At 46.7% G+C, this 8716-nt stretch overlaps 1 long non-coding RNA gene across 1 annotated transcript; it reads left to right on the top strand.

Annotated features, from left to right (window-relative positions):
• The first annotated feature begins 6 nt into the window (after positions 1-6).
• Positions 7-7126, top strand: LOC311126128. Its single transcript, XR_014612952.1, has 2 exons — positions 7-2940; positions 3017-7126. It is a non-coding gene; the product is annotated as an uncharacterized lncRNA (long non-coding RNA).
• The last annotated feature ends 1590 nt before the right edge of the window (positions 7127-8716 follow it).

Here is an 8716-nt window from a genome sequence, read left to right as displayed (position 1 = left end):
GTCGGTTTAACTTTAACAGCTTCTGTACTACTCACTCTCCAGTCACGGTACACAGCTGAGAGCCGATGGAATAAACACCAGACTGTCTGCTGATAACTGCTCAACATAATAATTAGTGTCTGAGTAGCTTCAAGTGTTTCTGCTGTAAGAGATAGCCACAACAACCTGGAGCGGAGGGGTTCAGCACTAGACACTCAAGGTGTCAGTTAAGAATGAACGACAGCAGAGCAACCCTCCTCTCATTCAGGAGCTAAAGACAGGGGGTACATCCCAAATAGCACCCTATTCCCTAGATAGTGCACTACTTTTGACCAGAGCCCTATGGGGGGGTAGTGCACTATGTAGGGAATAGGGTGCCATTTGGGACATAAACAGGGAGAACTCTAAACTTTAGGTCAGTTAAATGGCTGACACTGGAACATACCGTTTACCATGTAGACTTAAAGGGAGACTTCACCCATTTTGAACATCATATATCTACATTATCTCCAGCACCATACCAGTGATACTGAAAGAGGATGTTAAAATAGGGATTGGTTAAGTGCCCCTTTAAGTTGAAAGTCAGCATTGCAATTGGTCTCAAGCTTTGAAACAAACTGGTCTCATTTGGAACCAGACAAAGCTAAACGGGAGCCTCTCTCAGAGGGATTGTGGAAACAATTGCGATGTTCACTGTTTTTCTCTTGCTTAATCCTAAAGCGCGTTGCTACCCAGCTTGATGAGTCAGAGGTTTTGCCTTTGTAAGGTAGTTTGTCAAAGTCTTCAGTCTGTACCATAGTCCAGTGCACGGCGGAGTCAACATCTAATAACCTATAGTGCACTGTATATCCTGTTGTATTGTCTTCTTTAAATGACATTGATCATAACAATACGCAACATCCAATATTGCCCTTCTCTTGTTTTTATGCTGTTGCAACAGTGAAAATAACACGTTAAGCTGGTCTGGGGCACCTGTTACCCTCATAGCTCATAACACCGTGGCCAACATCAGCAGGGATACTTCAGGTTGCAGTGGGGCGTCAGCAGACAGGCTTTGTGTGATTTCCAGGAATGGGAGGAGGTCCTTCCCATGTGGAGCTGCAGTGATTGGTCTGTTAAAGCCTTAGATGGAGGGAGAATAAGACACATGGAACAATGCAGCTAAAGGAATATATTATCTCGCCTTCATTTGACCAGGAAGTCTCTTGAGTTTTGAATGGTTCTTCTCCAACAACAACCATGATATTTCACCTTCATTTGACCAGGAAGTCTCTTGAGTTTTGAATGGTTCTTCTCCAACAACAACCATGATATTTCACCTTCATTTGACCAGGAAGTCTCTTGAGGTTTGAATGGTTCTTCTCCAACAACAACCAGGATATGTGTCCAAAACAGGATGGCCTTTCGTTGGCTTTAGTAAATATACATTAAGATGGAAAGTGTGCCAAGTGATTTTATCCTCCTTTGTTTAACTGAATGTATTGTCTAGACTATAAAGGACTGCACTATGGGTTACCTCTAGGTCATATCCTATATATAATATTATCAAACAGATTGGGTTGGAAATAGACCTTCATTGAAACAGTTTAGATTCTATAAGCATCCTAAGGATAGGTTCTACTTCTGTAAGTTACAATCAGCTCTCCAATTGACTGGCCGACTCTGGTATTTTCCTGTACAAACACATCAAGTCATAGGCTACATATATTTCACACAGAACTACTATGAACCCTTTCCTGTCCACAGTGTCCAGTCTCCCAGTTTACCACTACTAGGTAACACAGTGTCCAGTCTCCCAGTTTACCACTACTAGGTAACACAGTGTCCAGTCTCCCAGTCTGCCACTACTAGGTAACACAGTGTCCAGTCTCCCAGTCTGCCACTACTAGGTAACACAGTGTCCAGTCTCCCAGTCTGCCACTACTAGGTAACACAGTGTCCAGTCTCCTAGTCTGCCACTACTAGGTAACACAGTGTCCAGTCTCCTAGTCTGCCACTACTAGGTAACACAGTGTCCAGTCTCCCAGTCTGCCACTACTAGGTAACACAGTGTCCAGTCTCCCAGTCTGCCACTACTAGGTAACACAGTGTCCAGTCTCCCAGTCTGCCACTACTAGGTAACACAGTGTCCAGTCTCCCAGTCTGCCACTACTAGGTAACACAGTGTCCAGTCTCCCAGTCTGCCACTACTAGGTAACACAGTGTCCATTTTCCCAGTCTGCCACTACTAGGTAACACAGTGTCCAGTCTCCCAGTCTGCCACTACTAGGTAACACAGTGTCCAGTCTCCCAGTCTGCCACTACTAGGTAACACAGTGTCCAGTCTCCCAGTCTGCCACTACTAGGTAACACAGTGTCCAGTCTCCTAGTCTGCCACTACTAGGTAACACAGTGTCCAGTCTCCTAGTCTCCCAGTCTGCCACTACTAGGTAACACAGTGTCCAGTCTCCCAGTTTACCACTACTAGGTAACACAGTGTCCAGTCTCCCAGTCTGCCACTACTAGGTAACACAGTGTCCAGTCTCCTAGTCTGCCACTACTAGGTAACACAGTGTCCAGTCTCCCAGTCTGCCACTACTAGGTAACACAGTGTCCAGTCTCCCAGTCTGCCACTACTAGGTAACACAGTGTCCAGTCTCCCAGTCTGCCACTACTAGGTAACACAGTGTCCAGTCTCCTAGTCTGCCACTACTAGGTAACACAGTGTCCAGTCTCCCAGTCTGCCACTACTAGGTAACACAGTGTCCAGTCTCCCAGTCTGCCACTACTAGGTAACACAGTGTCCAGTCTCCCAGTCTGCCACTACTAGGTAACACAGTGTCCAGTCTCCCAGTCTGCCACTACTAGGTAACACAGTGTCCAGTCTCCCAGTCTGCCACTACTAGGTAACACAGTGTCCAGTCTCCCAGTCTACCACTACTAGGTAACACAGTGTCCAGTCTCCTAGTCTGCCACTACTAGGTAACACAGTGTCCAGTCTCCCAGTCTGCCACTACTAGGTAACACAGTGTCCAGTCTCCCAGTCTACCACTACTAGGTAACACAGTGTCCAGTCTCCTAGTCTGCCACTACTAGGTAACACAGTGTCCAGTCTCCCAGTCTGCCACTACTAGGTAACACAGTGTCCAGTCTCCCAGTCTGCCACTACTAGGTAACACAGTGTCCAGTCTCCCAGTCTGCCACTACTAGGTAACACAGTGTCCAGTCTCCCAGTCTACCACTACTAGGTAACACAGTGTCCAGTCTCCCAGTCTGCCACTACTAGGTAACACAGTGTCCTGTCTCCCAGTCTACCACTACTAGGTAACACAGTGTCCAGTCTCCTAGTCTGCCACTACTAGGTAACACAGTGTCCAGTCTCCCAGTCTGCCACTACTAGGTAACACAGTGTCCAGTCTCCCAGTCTACCACTACTAGGTAACACAGTGTCCAGTCTCCTAGTCTGCCACTACTAGGTAACACAGTGTCCAGTCTCCCAGTCTGCCACTACTAGGTAACACAGTGTCCAGTCTCCCAGTCTGCCACTACTAGGTAACACAGTGTCCAGTCTCCCAGTCTGCCACTACTAGGTAACACAGTGTCCAGTCTCCCAGTCTACCACTACTAGGTAACACAGTGTCCAGTCTCCCAGTCTGCCACTACTAGGTAACACAGTGTCCAGTCTCCCAGTCTGCCACTACTAGGTAACACAGTGTCCAGTCTCCTAGTCTGCCACTACTAGGTAACACAGTGTCCAGTCTCCCAGTCTGCCACTACTAGGTAACACAGTGTCCAGTCTCCCAGTCTGCCACTACTAGGTAACACAGTGTCCAGTCTCCCAGTCTGCCACTACTAGGTAACACAGTGTCCAGTCTCCCAGTCTGCCACTACTAGGTAACACAGTGTCCTGTCTCCCAGTCTACCACTACTAGGTAACACAGTGTCCAGTCTCCTAGTCTGCCACTACTAGGTAACACAGTGTCCAGTCTCCCAGTCTGCCACTACTAGGTAACACAGTGTCCAGTCTCCCAGTCTACCACTACTAGGTAACACAGTGTCCAGTCTCCTAGTCTGCCACTACTAGGTAACACAGTGTCCAGTCTCCCAGTCTGCCACTACTAGGTAACACAGTGTCCAGTCTCCCAGTCTGCCACTACTAGGTAACACAGTGTCCAGTCTCCCAGTCTGCCACTACTAGGTAACACAGTGTCCAGTCTCCCAGTCTACCACTACTAGGTAACACAGTGTCCAGTCTCCTAGTCTGCCACTACTAGGTAACACAGTGTCCAGTCTCCCAGTCTGCCACTACTAGGTAACACAGTGTCCAGTCTCCCAGTCTGCCACTACTAGGTAACACAGTGTCCAGTCTCCTAGTCTCCCACTACTAGGTAACACAGTGTCCAGTCTCCCAGTCTGCCACTACTAGGTAACACAGTGTCCAGTCTCCCAGTCTGCCACTACTAGGTAACACAGTGTCCAGTCTCCCAGTCTGCCACTACTAGGTAACACAGTGTCCAGTCTCCCAGTCTGCCACTACTAGGTAACACAGTGTCCATTTTCCCAGTCTGCCACTACTAGGTAACACAGTGTCCAGTCTCCCAGTCTGCCACTACTAGGTAACACAGTGTCCAGTCTCCCAGTCTGCCACTACTAGGTAACACAGTGTCCATTTTCCCAGTCTGCCACTACTAGGTAACACAGTGTCCAGTCTCCCAGTCTGCCACTACTAGGTAACACAGTGTCCAGTCTCCCAGTCTGCCACTACTAGGTAACACAGTGTCCATTTTCCCAGTCTGCCACTACTAGGTAACACAGTGTCCAGTCTCCCAGTCTGCCACTACTAGGTAACACAGTGTCCAGTCTCCTAGTCTCCTAGTCTGCCACTACTAGGTAACACAGTGTCCAGTCTCCCAGTCTGCCACTACTAGGTAACACAGTGTCCAGTCTCCCAGTCTGCCACTACTAGGTAACACAGTGTCCAGTCTCCCAGTCTGCCACTACTAGGTAACACAGTGTCCAGTCTCCCAGTCTGCCACTACTAGGTAACACAGTGTCCAGTCTCCCAGTCTGCCACTACTAGGTAACACAGTGTCCAGTCTCCCAGTCTGCCACTACTAGGTAACACAGTGTCCAGTCTCCCAGTCTGCCACTACTAGGTAACACAGTGTCCAGTCTCCCAGTCTGCCACTACTAGGTAACACAGTGTCCAGTCTCCCAGTCTGCCACTACTAGGTAACACAGTGTCCTGTCTCCCAGTCTGTTACTACTAGGTAACACAGTGCCCAGTCTCCCAGTCTGCCACTACTAGGTAACACAGTGTCCAGTCTCCCAGTCTGCCACTACTAGGTAACACAGTGTCCAGTCTCCTAGTCTCCCACTACTAGGTAACACAGTGTCCTGTCTCCAGTCTGCCACTACTAGGTAACACAGTGTCCAGTCTCCCAGTCTGCCACTACTAGGTAACACAGTGTCCAGTCTCCCAGTCTGCCACTACTAGGTAACACAGTGTCCAGTCTCCTAGTCTGCCACTACTAGGTAACACAGTGTCCAGTCTCCCAGTCTGCCACTACTAGGTAACACAGTGTCCAGTCTCCCAGTCTGCCACTACTAGGTAACACAGTGTCCAGTCTCCCAGTCTGCCACTACTAGGTAACACAGTGTCCAGTCTCCCAGTCTGCCACTACTAGGTAACACAGTGTCCAGTCTCCCAGTCTGCCACTACTAGGTAACACAGTGTCCAGTCTCCTAGTCTCCCAGTCTGCCACTACTAGGTAACACAGTGTCCAGTCTCCCAGTCTGCCACTACTAGGTAACACAGTGTCCAGTCTCCCAGTCTGCCACTACTAGGTAACACAGTGTCCAGTCTCCCAGTCTGCCACTACTAGGTAACACAGTGTCCAGTCTCCTAGTCTGCCACTACTAGGTAACACAGTGTCCAGTCTCCCAGTCTGCCACTACTAGGTAACACAGTGTCCAGTCTCCCAGTCTGCCACTACTAGGTAACACAGTGTCCAGTCTCCCAGTCTGCCACTACTAGGTAACACAGTGTCCAGTCTCCCAGTCTGCCACTACTAGGTAACACAGTGTCCAGTCTCCCAGTCTGCCACTACTAGGTAACACAGTGTCCAGTCTCCCAGTCTGCCACTACTAGGTAACACAGTGTCCAGTCTCCCAGTCTGCCACTACTAGGTAACACAGTGTCCAGTCTCCCAGTCTGCCACTACTAGGTAACACAGTGTCCAGTCTCCTAGTCTGTTACTAGGCAACACAGTGTCCAGTCTCCCAGTCTGTTACTAGGCAACACAAAGGGACATTGTTTCTTCTCTTACTCTTTAAATTCCTCTCCCCTCCGCCCCCTAATTACATACAGAACCTGCTACATACAGAACCTGCTACATACAGAACCTGCTACATACAGAGCCTGCTACATACAGAACCTGCTACATACAGAACCTGCTACATACAGAACCTGCTACATACAGAGCCTGCTACATACAGAGCCTGCTACATACAGAACCTGCTACAGAACCTGCTACATACAGAACCTGCTACATACAGAGCCTGCTACATGCAGAACCTGCTACATACAGAACCTGCTACATACAGAACCTGCTACATACAGAACCTGCTACATACAGAACCTGCTACATACAGATCCTGCTACATACAGAACCTGCTACATACAGAAGTCCTGCTACATACAGAACCTGCTACATACAGAAGTCCTGCTACATACAGAGCCTGCTACATACAGAACCTGCTACATAGACAATGGAGGTAATATGGCTGATTCTCACTCAATAGAGTTATCGGGACGAAATTTCAATTTGCATAATATGTACATATAGTTTTCAATTCACAGTAGCGATGGGAATGTCATGATCCAAGAGAGGGTTCGGTTGACATTCTTGCTTCGTAGCTGAAAAGTATTCCTAATGTATTTAAATGTATTCCTAGTTATATGTACTTATCTACCTCAATGACCTCGTACCCCTGCACATCGACTCGGTAATGGTACCCCGTGTATATAGCCAAGTTATTACCTGGTACCCCTGCACATGGACTCAGTACTGGTACCCCTTATACTGTATATAGCCAAGTTATGACCTGGTACCCCTGCACATTGACTCGGTACTGGTACCCCTTATACTGTATATAGCCAAGTTATTACCTCGTACCCCTTATACTGTATATAGCCAAGTTATCGTTACTCATTGTGTATCTATTATAACTTTTATTATTACGTGTTTTACTTTTCTATTATTTCTGTATTTTCTTTCTCTTTGTATTGTTGGGAAACGGCCATAAGAAAGCTTTTCACTGTTGTTTTCGAAGCAAGTGACAAATAACATTTAGATTTTATTTGAAATGTCACAGTAGCCACTAGCTAGGAGGCTAAGCATTGTAAACTGCTATTCAACCAGCTAGCTATTAGCTAACATTAAGCGAGCAACTCTTCATGCATCTACCATATTACACTCTTTATTATTGCAACGAAACCATATTACGCTCTTGAATAACGCAACAAATCGCAAGCATGTTCAGAAATTTGAAGGTTTTATTTAAGGTTTAAGGTTTTAAGGTTTTTAGCTTCAAGACAAAAGCATATAGTTCCTGCTAGCTAAAGCTAACAACATGTCTTCATCAAGTAACGTTAGCCTATCGAAAAATGAACACTTACCCCTCTAATACGAAAAGAAAGTACAGTAGGCCTACCTTACAACATTGCAACAAAACCACGCTTCATTTTGATCAATGTCATGGAAATCATTAGGCTACATGGGGTAAAAGCTAATTGTGACTGAAAGCATGGGTATAATTCCCTGGGGGACTTGAGATGTTGAGCTGTTTTATACGGAAGCTCTTTCCTGCCACCCACAAATAAAATACGTATAGATGATACATATAGGTTGTGTTTCTTCATTTGTAGCATTGTGTGGTGATTTCCATCTCTCCACGTTGCAGAGATCAGCACAGCAGCGCTGCCAGCAAACGTGTGGCGAGCTGGCATTTGCCCCAGCACTTTGGTTTTGGTTTAATAAAAAATATTGTCACACAAAAGCATTGAAAAGAGGGACAAGGTACTGTTGTTTAGGCTGATTTGTTTGACAGAGGTTTTTTTTTTTTTTTTTTTACAGCTGATTCATTACTATGTCATACTCAGAGTTTTACCTGGTTTGGGTAGCCTATCAGATCAGGGAAAACTCTGGGCCCCAGGAAATCAGTCCCCACCCCCCCTCTGGGACCTGTGGTGCCACCACTGAAATCACCACACAATGTTACAAATGAAAAAACATATTCTATTTGAATGATCTACTATCTCAACATGTTGACTTAGTTTGACTTGCGTATCTAAACATTTTCATTTACATATCTGAACATTTTGAGATAGTATCGACATAAGAAAATGGTGGCGGGAAAGGGCTTCCGTAGTTTTACGTGGCTCAGTGCAGCCGGGCAGGCTGAATAACTCAAAAAAACTCAATAAAACAAGTCTCAAATGTAGGAAAATGTATATACATTTCAGCTGTTTCAAAAGCATTGCTCCTGCTATTACAATTTTTACTGTAGGAGTGTTGGGCCGAACAAGACAATTCTGTTTACACCGTCCCGCTCGGATGGGAGCAACTGTCTGGCAAGTGTCATGCGCGACCTCCGGAGGTAGCAACAGTATTGTCTCTGAAGAACCTCTAGAAAATGACCCTTTTGCTATCGTCAATAACCCCCGAGCCAACTCCCTCCCTCTCTCCCAGCCCTC

This window comes from Coregonus lavaretus, assembly GCF_964263955.1.
Source record: "Coregonus lavaretus genome assembly, contig: HAP1_SCAFFOLD_10228, whole genome shotgun sequence".
NCBI lineage: Eukaryota > Metazoa > Chordata > Actinopteri > Salmoniformes > Salmonidae > Coregonus > Coregonus lavaretus.
Note: the sequence above shows the minus strand (reverse complement) of the source record. Positions and strands in the feature narration are given on the sequence as shown.